This window comes from Gigantopelta aegis, chromosome 3 (genome assembly GCF_016097555.1).
Source record: "Gigantopelta aegis isolate Gae_Host chromosome 3, Gae_host_genome, whole genome shotgun sequence".
NCBI classification, from domain to species: domain Eukaryota; kingdom Metazoa; phylum Mollusca; class Gastropoda; order Neomphalida; family Peltospiridae; genus Gigantopelta; species Gigantopelta aegis.
The window spans coordinates 3579160-3593441 of NC_054701.1; the positions used below are offsets into that span (position 1 = coordinate 3579160).

General features: G+C 36.9%; 1 protein-coding gene across 1 annotated transcript in view; it reads left to right on the forward strand.

Annotated features, from left to right (window-relative positions):
• Nucleotides 1-14282, forward strand: part of LOC121367402 (histone deacetylase 6-like) — a 247932-nt gene that overhangs the window by 202088 nt on the left and 31562 nt on the right. The gene's annotated exons all lie outside the window — the stretch shown is intronic.

Genomic DNA, 14282 nt, shown 5'->3' on the forward strand with positions numbered 1-14282 from the left:
CGTATATTGCTGTGGTGTACAGAACTACATACACAACTACATACAGATGTTCAAGAAAAACACATTAAGGTTTTTTAGCAACCGTATCTTGTTTCTCATTTTGTGAAGACAGGAAAATAATGTTTTTGTCCTTTGTGTGTTATTAATAAATTCTTAAGTTGGCAGTTGGTTTTTTGTTTTCTTCAAATTTTGCTGTTGATAGTTAACTATCCAAATCTTGTTGGGGGTGGGGTAACTATTGTAACCAAATTTTGTATAAATGTCCCCATGGCCCTATTCTGTACAGAGTGCATTAATTAGTGTTTTCCCTGGCTTGTTTTAGAATGGTGCGGCACCCTGTCTCAGTAGTCTAGCACCATATTGCTGCCATGAGATGAAACAAGCCTTTTTCAATAATTATTTCTAAACTTACCTTTATAAATAAACTTTATTATTAATTTATAAAATGGCCTTGTTATATATTTTGCCATTCATTATTAAAACATCATTGTTAATTTTTTGTTTTTATTTTTAAAAAGTCCCCATAAAAAAGTAAAAATTTCCCAAAAGTGTTAGTCTACCATGCCTTGCCAAATTTCTATTGAAAACACTACTACATGATACTTTGTCATATTGGTTTAAACCTGTAGGGTGTATACTACCAAATCAAATCCCATAGACGACAATAGTAACATATGTGGCTAAAACTCCTACCTGCAACGTATCAACTGACATAAATGCCACGGATATAAATACTACCACCCCTTACACTTAAAGTGAATCAGAAAAAAATGGGGGTCAAGCTGCTCATTTCTGAGATAACGGGTAGCGTCTATGACTACCCTAGTTTCGCACAAAATTCGAGTACTTTTTTTTACAGGTACCCCATACATGTTTCAAGCACAAGGCTACTTGACACATTGGTACTAGATGAAATAAAATTGCACATTTTTTTTACCCAGATGAAACTATTATTTTTTACAACCAACACACTCACATTTATAACCAATCATAGGACTTGTGGTGTTCACTTCTCTATCAAAAGTTGGGTGCACCTCCAACTTTGACCCAGCCGGAAGTTATTTGGTTTAGTACTACCTGTACATGGCCTGCCACCCATGACAACATGAATGTCTTGTAGTGAACCTACATCTCATCATCTGGTCGGATTTATTAGCTAACCGCCCAGACAGCAGACTGGAGATCCATCATAGCATGCGTCAGTGTCGTTTGGCTGTCTTCCTTTAACTCGTAGGACCCGGTAGAGTTGGAGAAATGTGTGAATTGCTCGGGATTTTTGAATAATCTCGTGCCAGTGATGCATTTTTTTCTTTACGTCTGTCAGACATTCACCAAGTCCATAAGCAGATTAAGAATAATGTAGATTCGATTGCTCAAGTTTCCGTCTTTTATCTAGCAGTGCCTGAAAGTGTTACAATTTGTAGGAAAGCGTGTATCAACTCTCACACAAACTGTGGTGGAGTGTGTATCTGATAACACAATACTGATAAGCACACAACAGTTACTCTTGAATTGGGTAGATCAAGCTTTCATGTAGAGCACCTGTATGGTGTATGGTTGTTTGTTTCTCTCATTCAAAATGGTCAGTGCTTCTCAACTAGTATTTGACATCCCATGGTATGTGCTGCCTAGTCTGTTGAAAGTGTATATATATATATATATATATATATATTTAGATTCGAACATGTTCATCTGTATAGTGTTGAAGCTTGCCAGAAAATATGAGTAACAGTTTGTGTCATTGGGAAAGAGTAGCCAAAATTACTTTGTCTTGGCCAGTGAAAATACTTGGAGAATACTCAACTCGCTACTCGGCAATACCGTTTATCTTGCATGAGTGAACTGATGTAGTCCTTCCTGAAACTTTGGTGAGTGAAGAACAACATCAGTTCACGAGTGTAAGATAGCCGGTATTGTCAAGTAGCGAGTTGGGTATTCTGTTTATTACCCATTTTCAATATTTATCAGTTTATGGAAGATTTTCAAAATAAGTTTGCAAGTTTAGAACAAGAGCCAGCATTGCGTCATACCTGTGACATAAGTTAGTTGTTGACATGACTTTCACCATGGAAACTATTCTTACAAATAATTAACTGCCTATAGTGAAGCACCGTTTATGACGTCAAAACATCTAGAAGAAGAAATAGTTTTTTCTTTCCCTAGAGAAAGATCATTTTTCTTTCCCCATTTCTCTCTGCCCATATGGGTAATAAAACCAAATAATAACCCATTAAACACATTAATAATTTCTAATTAGCTTTTTGTTTTCCTGACAGCTACATTGATGAACCATAAAAGTGTAATAGAAAAGGAGGTAATCATATAACTGAAACAGGTAACCTTGACAGGTGACTGATATCCACTGTCAGGATATTCACACCAGATATGGGTACGGACTCTCCAAGAAGGGAATACCTTTAATGATGTCCACTGTCAGGATATTGAGACCAGATAATGGGTACGGACTCTCCAAGAAGGGAATATCTTTAATGATGTCGACTGTCAGGATATTCAGACCAGATAATGGGTACGGACTCTCCAAGAAGGGAATACCTTTAATGGTGTCGACTGTCAGGATATTCAGACCAGATAATGGGTACGGACTCTCCAAGAAGGGAATACCTTTAATGGTGTCGACTGTCAGGATATTCAGACCAGATAATGGGTACGGACTGTCCAAGAAGGGAATACCTTTAAGGATGTCGACTGTCAGGATATTCAGACCAGATAATGGGTACGGACTGTCCAAGAAGGGAATACCTTTAATGATGTCGACTGTCAGGATATTCAGACCAGATAATGGGTACGGACTCTCCAAGAAGGGAATACCTTTAATGATGTCGACTGTCAGGATATTCAGACCAGATAATTGGTACAGACTCTCCAAGAAGGGAATACCTTTAATGATGTCGACTGTCAGGATATTCAGACCAGATAATGGGTATGCACTCTCCAAGAAGGGAATACTTTTAATGAAAAAAAAGTAAAGTTTGTTTTATTTAACGACGCCACTAGAGCACATTGATTTTTTATCTTATCATCGGCTATTGGACATCAAACATATGGTCATTCTGACACTGTTTTCTTTTAGAGGAAACCCACTGTCGTGACATAGGCTACTCTTTTACAACAAGCAGCAAGGGATCTTTTATTTGCACTTCCCACAGGCAGGATAGCACAAACCATGACCTTTGTTGAACCAGTTATGGATCACTGGTTGGTACAAGTGGTTTACACCTAGCCATTGAGCCGTGCGGAGCACTCACTCAGGGTTTGGAGTTGGTATCTGGATTAAAAATCCCATGCCTCGACTGGGATCCGAACCCAGTACCTACCAGCCTGTAGACCGATGGCCTAACCACAACGCCACCGAGGCTGGTACCTTTAATGATGTCAACTGTCAGGATATTCAGACCAGATAATGGGTACAGACTTTCCAAGAAGGGAATACCTTTAATGATGTCGACTGTCAGGATATTCAGCCAGATAATGGGTACGGACTCTCCAAGAAGGGAATACCTTTAATGATGTCGACTGTCAGGATATTCAGACCAGATAATGGGTACGGACTCTCCAAGAAGGGAATACCTTTAATGATGTCGACTGTCAGGATATTCAGACCAGATAATGGGTACGGACTGGCCAAGAAGGGAATACCTTTAATGGTGTCGACTGTCAGGATATTCAGACCAGATAATGGGTACAGACTCTCAAGAAGGGAATACCTTTAATGATGTCGACTGTCAGGATATTCAGACCAGATAATGGGTGTGGACTCTCCAAGAAGGGAATACCTTTAATGATGTCGACTGTCAGGATATTCAGACCAGATAATGGGTACGGACTGTCCAAGAAGGGAATACCTTTAATGGTGTCGACTGTCAGGATATTCAGACCAGATAATGGGTACGGACTCTCCAAGAAGGGAATACCTTTAATGATGTCGACTGTCAGGATATAGGATATTCAGACCAGATAATGGGTACGGACTGTCCAAGAAGGGAATACCTTTAATGGTGTCGACTGTCAGGATATTCAGACCAGATAATGGGTACAGACTCTCAAGAAGGGAATACCTTTAATGATGTCGACTGTCAGGATATTCAGACCAGATAATGGGTACGGACTTTCCAAGAAGGGAATACCTTTAATGGAGTGTCATATTAAGTATTCATAAAAAGAGAAAATTGTCAAAGGGTTTTTTTAAAGAATTCTGTAAATATTTTCTTCAATTAATATCTTTGCCAATTTAAAGTTCAGTTCACATTTGTACCCTGTTTCTAGCTGTTTTATGCTCTGACCATATGTTGAGTGTACCATGCATGCATATTCATTTAAACTGTGCAGACAATTTACTTCACAATATGCTACCAACAGTGTGTTTTTGCTATACTCGATTGATCACGGTCTACAAGAATTCATGCTTGTGTGGGGGTTTTTGGGGTTTTTTTATTGGTTTCTTTCTGCAGGCTTGATGTTTATATACCGGTAATCGACTAGAGCCTATCTGTGCACTTCATCTCGCCAAGGAACACTCTTGTTTATAGAAAGTTTCCAAAATGGAACTTTTGTCTGATCAGAGTTGCTATGGGTGGAAGAAAGTGCTAACCAGTATTACACACGTGTAATATACACATATAAACAGCCAGAATTGCACTGTGCTTTCTATTACAAATACAATGGGGAAATGATGAATATATAACTGTTTAACAGTCCTGTAAGTTGGTGTTATGTTACGTGTTTGTCATTCAATTTAGATGTAATCTAGCTCTTACCCACAGTGAACACAAGAGTATGCCAAACTAATAATAAACGATTGGACAAGTTTAAAAAGTAAAATTATAACCAAATGAGAGGAAAAAAATGCTTAGTTGTTGAGGCATGAGTCTTTTTGTAGGTGGTGTTTCTGACACGAGTCTCAAGAAAACCAATCCTTAGAGCGAGCATTAACTTCTTGAGAGTGGACAAAAGGAGGAGTGCCAGAAATAGTTTCTAGTTGAGTCGTATAATTTGAGTGTAATTATTATAACATTCTCTGCATTTCACTTTGCTATATTGACATCCCTCGTCTCAGCTGATGTAGATTATTTCATGAGAAGCAATGCGTGCAGTGATGCATATTATTTGATGTCATGTACTACTTTGCTTTACAAAATGATATAATCAACACTTAGCAGTGGCTGTCTACCTCCCAGCTAGGGACATGTGATAGATGGGTTTTAGCACACGGTTCTCACACCTGTCTACCAGCTGACTGAACTAGAATCTATTGTTACTTTAATAAATTAGGTAACTGAATATCAGCGGTTGTCGGTTGTGACAACAACTGATACTGGTAACCTACAGGGGACTAATTCACTAAACACTCACAACTTTGCGATTTCACAGTGCAGTGAAAAAGCGAATTGCAAAGACAATGTCATGTTGCCAAACAGAGCTAAGAGAAATCGGTAAATTAGACCCCAGGTTGTCATAGTTTTGTTGTCTGTATCATACATAGAGATTAGCGTTCGAAATGAGCACTTGTCTGTTTGTCACGACAAGTGAAAATTTACTCGGACAAGCATAATTTACCTTAGTAGCAATGGTTGTACTTAAAAAAATCCAACGAAATCAGCGGTGTCTCATTGCAAAATGTTATACAAATATCGTGATTTGAGAGTTAAATAAACATAGTCTTAGAGATAAAGGACTGGGATGTGGAGGTGGACAGCAAAAGAAGTTGAAAGATAGGAAGAGTTGCCAGATCGGGAAGAAATGAGATGGAATTCAAAGGAGAGAATTAAAGGAAAGGGGGCAGTGGGATAAAAAAACCCACCCAAAACCCCAAACAAAACAACATAGTGTTAGCTCGAGAATACTTGGAATACCTTGGAGTTGCGATTGAGTTCCGAAACCCCAAACAAAACAACATAGTGTTAACTCGAGAATACTTGGAATACCTTGGAGTTGCGATTGAGTTCCAAAACCCCAAACAAAACAACATAGTGTTAGCTCGAGAATACTTGGAATACCTTGGAGTTGCGATTGAGTTCCGAAACCCCAAACAAAACAACATAGTGTTAGCTCGAGAATAGTTGGAATACCTTCGAGTTGCGATTGAGTTCCGAAACCCCAAACAAAACAACATAGTGTTAGCTCGAGAATAGTTGGAATACCTTCGAGTTGCGATTGAGTTCCGAAACCCCAAACAAAACAACATAGTGTTAGCTCGAGAATAGTTGGAATACCTTCGAGTTGCGATTGAGTTCCGAAACCCCAAACAAAACAACATAGTGTTAGCTCGAGAATAGTTGGAATACCTTCGAGTTGCGATTGAGTTCCGAAACCCCAAACAAAACAACATAGTGTTAGCTCGAGAATACTTGGAATACCTTGGAGTTGCGATTGAGTTCCGAAACCCCAAACAAAACAACATAGTGTTAGCTCGAGAATACTTGGAATACCTTGGAGTTGCGATTGAGTTCCGAAACCCCAAACAAAACAACATAGTGTTAGCTCGAGAATACTTGGAATACCTTGGAGTTGCGATTGAGTTCCGAAACCCCAAACAAAACAACATAGTGTTAGCTCGAGAATAGTTGGAATACCTTCGAGTTGCGATTGAGTTCCGAAACCCCAAACAAAACAACATAGTGTTAGCTCGAGAATACTTGGAATACCTTCGAGTTGCGATTGAGTTCCGAAACCCCAAACAAAACAACATAGTGTTAGCTCGAGAATACTTGGAATACCTTGGAGTTGCGATTGAGTTCCAAAACCCCAAACAAAACAACATAGTGTTAGCTCGAGAATAGTTGGAATACCTTCGAGTTGCGATTGAGTTCCAAAACCCCAAACAAAACAACATAGTGTTAGCTCGAGAATAGTTGGAATACCTTCGAGTTGCGATTGAGTTCCGAAACCCCAAACAAAACAACATAGTGTTAGCTCGAGAATACTTGGAATACCTTCGAGTTGCGATTGAGTTCCGAAACCCCAAACAAAACAACATAGTGTTAGCTCGAGAATACTTGGAATACCTTGGAGTTGTGATTGAGTTCCGAAACCCCAAACAAAACAACATAGTGTTAGCTCGAGAATATTTGGAATACCTTGGAGTTGCGATTGAGTTCCGAAACCCCAAAGAAAACAACATAGTGTTAGCTCGAGAATAGTTGGAATACCTTCGAGTTGCGATTGAGTTCCAAAACCCCAAACAAAACAACATAGTGTTAGCTCGAGAATAGTTGGAATACCTTCGAGTTGCGATTGAGTTCCGAATTCGCCACTCGGAACGTCTCGGTTGATATAAATAATTTATTTAATCAACAAATTATATTAGATACCATTCATATTTAAAAGTGAATTTTTTAAAATATTGTTTTGTTGTTTAAGTTTAAAACGAAGTAGTTGTCTGTTTACAAGTCAGTTTTCCATCGATTTATGTGAATTACTAATTACATCATCGGTAATGTGATAAAATGAAATCCTGTTAGACAGGTTAATCCAAGATTAAAAACATATTAGTTAACATTTATCATTTTATTATTTAGGTGTGAGTTATATTTACATATATCTCTGCAGTGAATTTTATGAAATAAGTTACTTAGAAATAATTGTGTATGACAAAACAAAATTATGATGATCAACAATCCTGTGAAAGGGCGGGATAAGCCCGATCACGTGGTTTCTTGTTGATTTGTTATAAGAACAATTCTGGAAATAACAGGCCCTTTCTATAGAAATAAAAGTTAAAACATGGCTTGTCTCCCCACCATAGATGTTATTACCATCTCCCACTCCAGATATCGTTCCTACAGGCTTAGATAAGCGTCTAGTCATGGACATTGCCGATATATGCCAAGCTTTGATAAACAAAAACTTAATTAATATTAAGAGTATTTCTGTGTTGAAGCAGTGCGATGTAGTATGTTTGAAAATATATATTGAAAGGGTTTATTATTATTATTTATACTTGTGCTTATACTTGAAGTGTTGCGTTTTTAACAAATGTCAATTAAGCAACCAAAGTTAAATGGAAACTGTTATTTTAGAGTAAGTAAAGTACACCTTATTCATTATATTTATCACTAGCTTTGCTATTATAAAGTTATTTGAGTTGTGAACATGATTGAAATTTGTTTACATCTTGTAGGCCTTTCCACAGTAACCAGACAATCATGAATGTTATGTTTTAGTTGTTAAGTTTTTAATGTGTCTTTAACAAAGTATATTATTCTTGGGCTTGGTTTCTTGGAAAGATGTTAACTGTATTTCATGTTCAACTGGTGTGATGATGAAAACACACCCTACCTCCCCAGCTAAGTGCTTATAAACTGCATCATTTTATCCACATTGGAGTGTAGTTGTTATTTGACAGTTGTATTACTTTATCCACATTGGAGTGTAGTTGTTATTTGACAGTTGTATTACTTTATCCACATTGGAGTGTAGTTGTTATTTGACAGTTGTATTACTTTATCCACATTGGAGTGTAGTTGTTATTTGACAGTTGTATTACTTTTTCCACATTGGAGTGTAGTTGTTATTTGACAGTTGTATTACTTTTTCCACATTGGAGTGTAGTTGTTATTTGACAGTTGTATTACTTTATCCACATTGGAGTGTAGTTGTTATTTGACAGTTGTATTACTTTATCCACATTGGAGTGTAGTTGTTATTTGACAGTTGTATTACTTTATCCACATTGGAGTGTAGTTGTTATTTGACAGTTGTATTACTTTATCCACATTGGAGTGTAGTTGTTATTTGACAGTTGTATTACTTTATCCACATTGGAGTGTAGTTGTTATTTGACAGTTGTATTACTTTTTCCACATTGGAGTGTAGTTGTTATTTGACAGTTGTATTACTTTTTCCACATTGGAGTGTAGTTGTTATTTGACAGTTGTATTACTTTATCCACATTGGAGTGTAGTTGTTATTTGACAGTTGTATTACTTTATCCACATTGGAGTGTAGTTGTTATTTGACAGTTGTATTACTTTATCCACATTGGAGTGTAGTTGTTATTTGACAGTTGTATTACTTTATCCACATTGGAGTGTAGTTTTTATTTGACAGTTGTATTACTTTATCCACATTGGATTGTAGTTGGTATTTGACAGTTGTATTACTTTATCCACATTGGAGTGTCGTTGTTATTTGACAGTTGTATTACTTTATCCACATTGGAGTGTCGTTGTTATTTGACAGTTGTATTACTTTATCCACATTGGAGTGTCGTTGTTATTTGACAGTTGTATTACTTTATCCACATTGGAGTGTCGTTGTTATTTGACAGTTGTATTACTTTATCCACATTGGAGTGTAGTTGTTATTTGACAGTTGTATTACTTTATCCACATTGGAGTGTAGTTGTTATTTGACAGTTGTATTACTTTATCCACATTGGAGTGTAGTTGTTATTTGACAGTTGTATTACTTTATCCACATTGGAGTGTAGTTGTTATTTGACAGTTGTATCACTTTATCCACATTGGAGTGTAGTTGTTATTTGACAGTTGTATCACTTTATCCACATTGGAGTGTAGTTGTTATTTGACAGTTGTATCACTTTATCCACATTGGAGTGTAGTTGTTATTTGACAGTTGTATCACTTTATCCACATTGGAGTGTAGTTGTTATTTGACAGTTGTATCACTTTATCCACATTGGAGTGTAGTTGTTATTTGACAGTTGTATCACTTTATCCACATTGGAGTGTAGTTGTTATTTGACAGTTGTATCACTTTATCCACATTGGAGTGTAGTTGTTATTTGACAGTTGTATCACTTTATCCACATTGGAGTGTAGTTGTTATTTGACAGTTGTATTACTTTTTCCACATTGGAGTGTAGTTGTTATTTGACAGTTGTATTACTTTATCCACATTGGAGTGTAGTTGTTATTTGACAGTTGTATTACTTTATCCACATTGGAGTGTAGTTGTTATTTGACAGTTGTATTACTTTATCCACATTGGAGTGTAGTTGTTATTTGACAGTTGTATTACTTTATCCACATTGGAGTGTAGTTGTTATTTGACAGTTGCTTTTTCCATATTTAATAGTGAACAGATTACAACAAAGATTTTTACATCAATCCACCCTGTCAACTGGATACCCATCAAACTTACTTGGGCCCAATTTGGCACATGGGTTTAGGCTACTGTTTAGAGGAGATTCACGGCATCATGTAAACTTGTACGTACTAGTATATGTAACAGTACATGAATAAAAAAGGAAAACAGTAACATTATTTTAACATTTGGTGACAGGCACATTTTCATTTATAACAGGTCATTTCGTCAAACACCACCAAACAATTATGTCCAGTCCTTCAGCTGAAAGTGAAAGTTGAAAACCATGGCAGTAACGTGTTCTGAATGGAATGTGCTCGAGAACAATTTAACTGGTTTTCATTGAATCCTAAACAAAACCACAAATTTTTTATGACTTTTGTTTCACACTGAAACTATCTCGACTGTAAAACATTCCACAATTTATTGCAGTCACCTGAGTCATGAAATTACATGCAATCTGAAGTGAAGAGTAATAAGTGAGTTGGTTTAAAAAGGAAAGGTAAAAGGGGTTTAACATTTCCTTCTGCATCCACCTCCTGTCCTACATGGATGGACAAGTGGAAATATTGGCGGACAAGCAGATTTTGTGGTATACTTGTCCAGTGGACAAGTGAATTTGTTTTTTTATTTCTGTCACTGGAGATTAATATACAAATCACACTGAAGTCTCATAATTTCTTTATTATCTATATTATTGTTGTTGTTCTTCTTCTTCTTGTTCTTCTTCTTCTTCTTCTTCTTCTTCTTCTTCTTCTTCTTCTTCTTCTTCTTCTTCTTCTTCTTCTTCTTCTTCTTCTTCTTCTTCTATGAATAACAAGCACTGTGTCAAAAGGTTTTAAACCTAACTAGAAGAAGATGACGAAATTATATAATTTTCAGAAATTATGCCTTTTTGATCATGTTCTGATGTCACTTCCAAACATTACATCATTGGTTGATCACATGGTTACTTGTTATTACACATGTGCTTCATATGATTATTATTAACTCAGTTATGTTGAACCATGTGGATAATAACACAGGTTATCGTGTTTTCATTGTCTGCATCCTATACATGGCTACAATCCATTTCTTGTGTTTTCATTGTCTGTATCATACACGTGGCTACAACCCATTTCTTGTGTTCTCATTGTCTGCATCATACACGTGGCTACAATCCATTTCTTGTGTTCTCATTGTCTGTATCATACACGTGGGTACAATCCATTTCTTGTGTTCTCATTGTCTGCATCATACACGTGGGTACAATCCATTTCTTGTGTTTTCATTGTCTGCATCATACACGTGGCTACAATCCATTTCTTGTGTTCTCATTGTCTGCATCATACACGTGGCTACAATCCATTTCTTGTGTTCTCATTGTCTGCATCATACACGTGGGTACAATCCATTTCTTGTGTTCTCATTGTCTGCATCATACACGTGGCTACAATCCATTTCTTGTGTTCTCATTGTCTGCATCATACACGTGGCTACAATCCATTTCTTGTGTTCTCATTGTCTGTATCATACGCGTGGCTACAATCCATTTCTTGTGTTTTCATTGTCTGTATCATACGCGTGGCTACAATCCATTTCTTGTGTTTTCATTGTCTGTATCATACGCGTGGCTACAATCCATTTCTTGTGTTTTCACTGTCTGTATCATACATGTGGCTACAATCCATTTCTTGTGTTCTCATTGTCTGTATCATACACATGGCTACAATCCATTTCTTGTAAGGTGAACCGTGTCTAATCAATCAATAACCCACAGAAAAACATTTCATATTCACAAATTGATCAGAGTACAGTCGAGTCGATCCACAATTCAGAAAACTAACTAATTAATATTGGTTTTTGGATCATTTTACTTGAAGGTATCATGTTTTCAGTTTATGTAGATTTGCTAAGAAAGAACTGTAAAGACTGACCAGTATGACACGAGTAAACAGAAAATTTGAAAATGTAATGACGGAACATGAAGTTCTTCCATCCCTCATCACGGCCATGCAGCATTGTCAAACCTCACACACATATCATGAACGGTTAGGCAGCTTCTTTTGGTAATTTGAGATTTTTAATTTTCATGTTCTTACATTACCATCCCAGAAGAAACCTGCCTGACTAAGGGACCAAAGGGTGTTTACAAGAAAGTGTGGGTGGGTGTGGGGATAAATATTAACGATCTATTTTGGACCAGTATTGAAATGGGAAAGTTGTAGAATCTCTATTGGCATTTCACAGAACTTCACCGTCAGTGGACCCATTGAGCTACTTCTCATTCCAGCCAGTGCACATGACTGGTATATCAAAGGATGTGGTATGTGCTATCCTGTCTATGGGATGGTGCATATAAAAGATCCCTTGCTACTAATGGGAAAAATGTAGCGGGTTTCTTCTCGAAGTCTGTGTCAAAATTTGCAAACGTTTCACATCCAATAGCTGATGATTAATAAATAAATGTGTGCTAGTGGTGTTGTTAAACAAAACAAACTTTTCTTTACACTGAACTTAATCATAGCACTGATAACCTCAAAGTGATGGCTGCCTGGAGTTGCAAGGAGTCTCATTAATTTTTTAGTAATTTTTTCTTTGACATTAGAATCTAAAAGATTTATTTCACTGACAGGGTGGTGGGTAAGAGTGTTGCAGTCCTCTGGAACACTTTCATATTAACATTTGGTTTCATGGTCTTGTCTTTGATGCGAGATTTCAACAACACATCAAATGTGTGGCTGCTGACTGAAGTGTGGTAGCTGAAGACAAGTTATTGAAAACTACATAGTATGGCACACAGCCTCGGGCCCATCAAGCCAGAACCATGTGATTTTTAGTTAGTCTTGTCAAGAACAAAATAAACTCGCTTTGAAAAGGACTTTCCTGACTTGTAGTCACTGTGAAATGTTTGTGGCAGATCCTTTTTAATGATCAAACTGACAAGTCTGTATTTCCAGTGGGTTTCTGGTTGTCTTATAGATTGCAGTAGCTCAAGTAAATGTTAACGTTCCAGTATTATGATAATTAAAGGTGTATGGCGTGTATTGGAGTTACTACAAATACTAGGATGAATGGAAAAACATGGAATATACCAACATTAATATTATCGGCAAGAAATTTAATTAATGTAAAACTGTATTTGTTAAAATATTTTATTTACCCTGAAACATTTTACAAAATAAAAATGACTATGAGTTGGCAATGTTCCTTTTATTCATTACTCTGTAGCATTGTATGATTGTCACAGTAACAAACATGTCAGCGTAAAATGGTAGATGGGGTGGGATGTAGCCCAGTGGTAAAGCACTCGCCTGATGCACGGTCAGTCTGGGATCAATCCCTATCGGTGGGCCTTTTGGGCTATTTCTCATTCCAGCCACTGCACTATGACTGCTATATCAAAGGTCGTGGTATGTGCTATCTTGTCTGTGGGATGGTGCATATAAAACATCCCTTACTACTAATGGAAAAATGTAGAGGGATTCCTCTCTAAGATTATATGTCAAAATTACAAAATATTTGACATCCAATAGCCGATAATTAATAAATTAATGTGCTGATGAAATAAAAATAATTAAAAAAATTGTTGGGGAAGGGTGTTGTTTTTCCAGAATATTTAATTTGTTTTACATTTGGTTACATTTGAAAACCTTGTTTGCCTAGTCTGTCGAGCAGGACTGTATAACTAAAACCGTGTGTGCCATTTTGTCGTATTGTACAGTTAAGTGCCCGAGTATGCTGACCAAACTGCGACATCTTGATTTCCGTATTCACCCACTTTCTCTGCCTGTGTGTTGTCTGAACAATGACAGCGTGTTTACTCTGTGCCAAGATCAACACAAATGGTTTTAGTTAAGTAAATTATATATTCACGCTAAGCTCACTAAGTAGATTAAACATCTAGTCAGCCCGAGCATATTGACTGGAAGATATGTTTATGAAAATATTGATGGAATGAGGGAAGATGCCTGTTATTTCGGCACTGGGAACGTGTTTCAATCACAACAGGGACACTGTAACAACCTGGTGTATGAAAGGTCATAGGACCTGTACGTGTACACTATAGAACATGAAATCAATCTGCATATAGAATATAATGTGCCAGGAAAACCCCGTGAGAAATGCATGTATTAATTACTGCACGACCATAAATCAACTCTTTCTTTTTCTTCTCCACTGGCATATTGTTTGTGGTGACCAGTCAAAGTTAATTGTGTTGGGGTTATGAGCCAGAA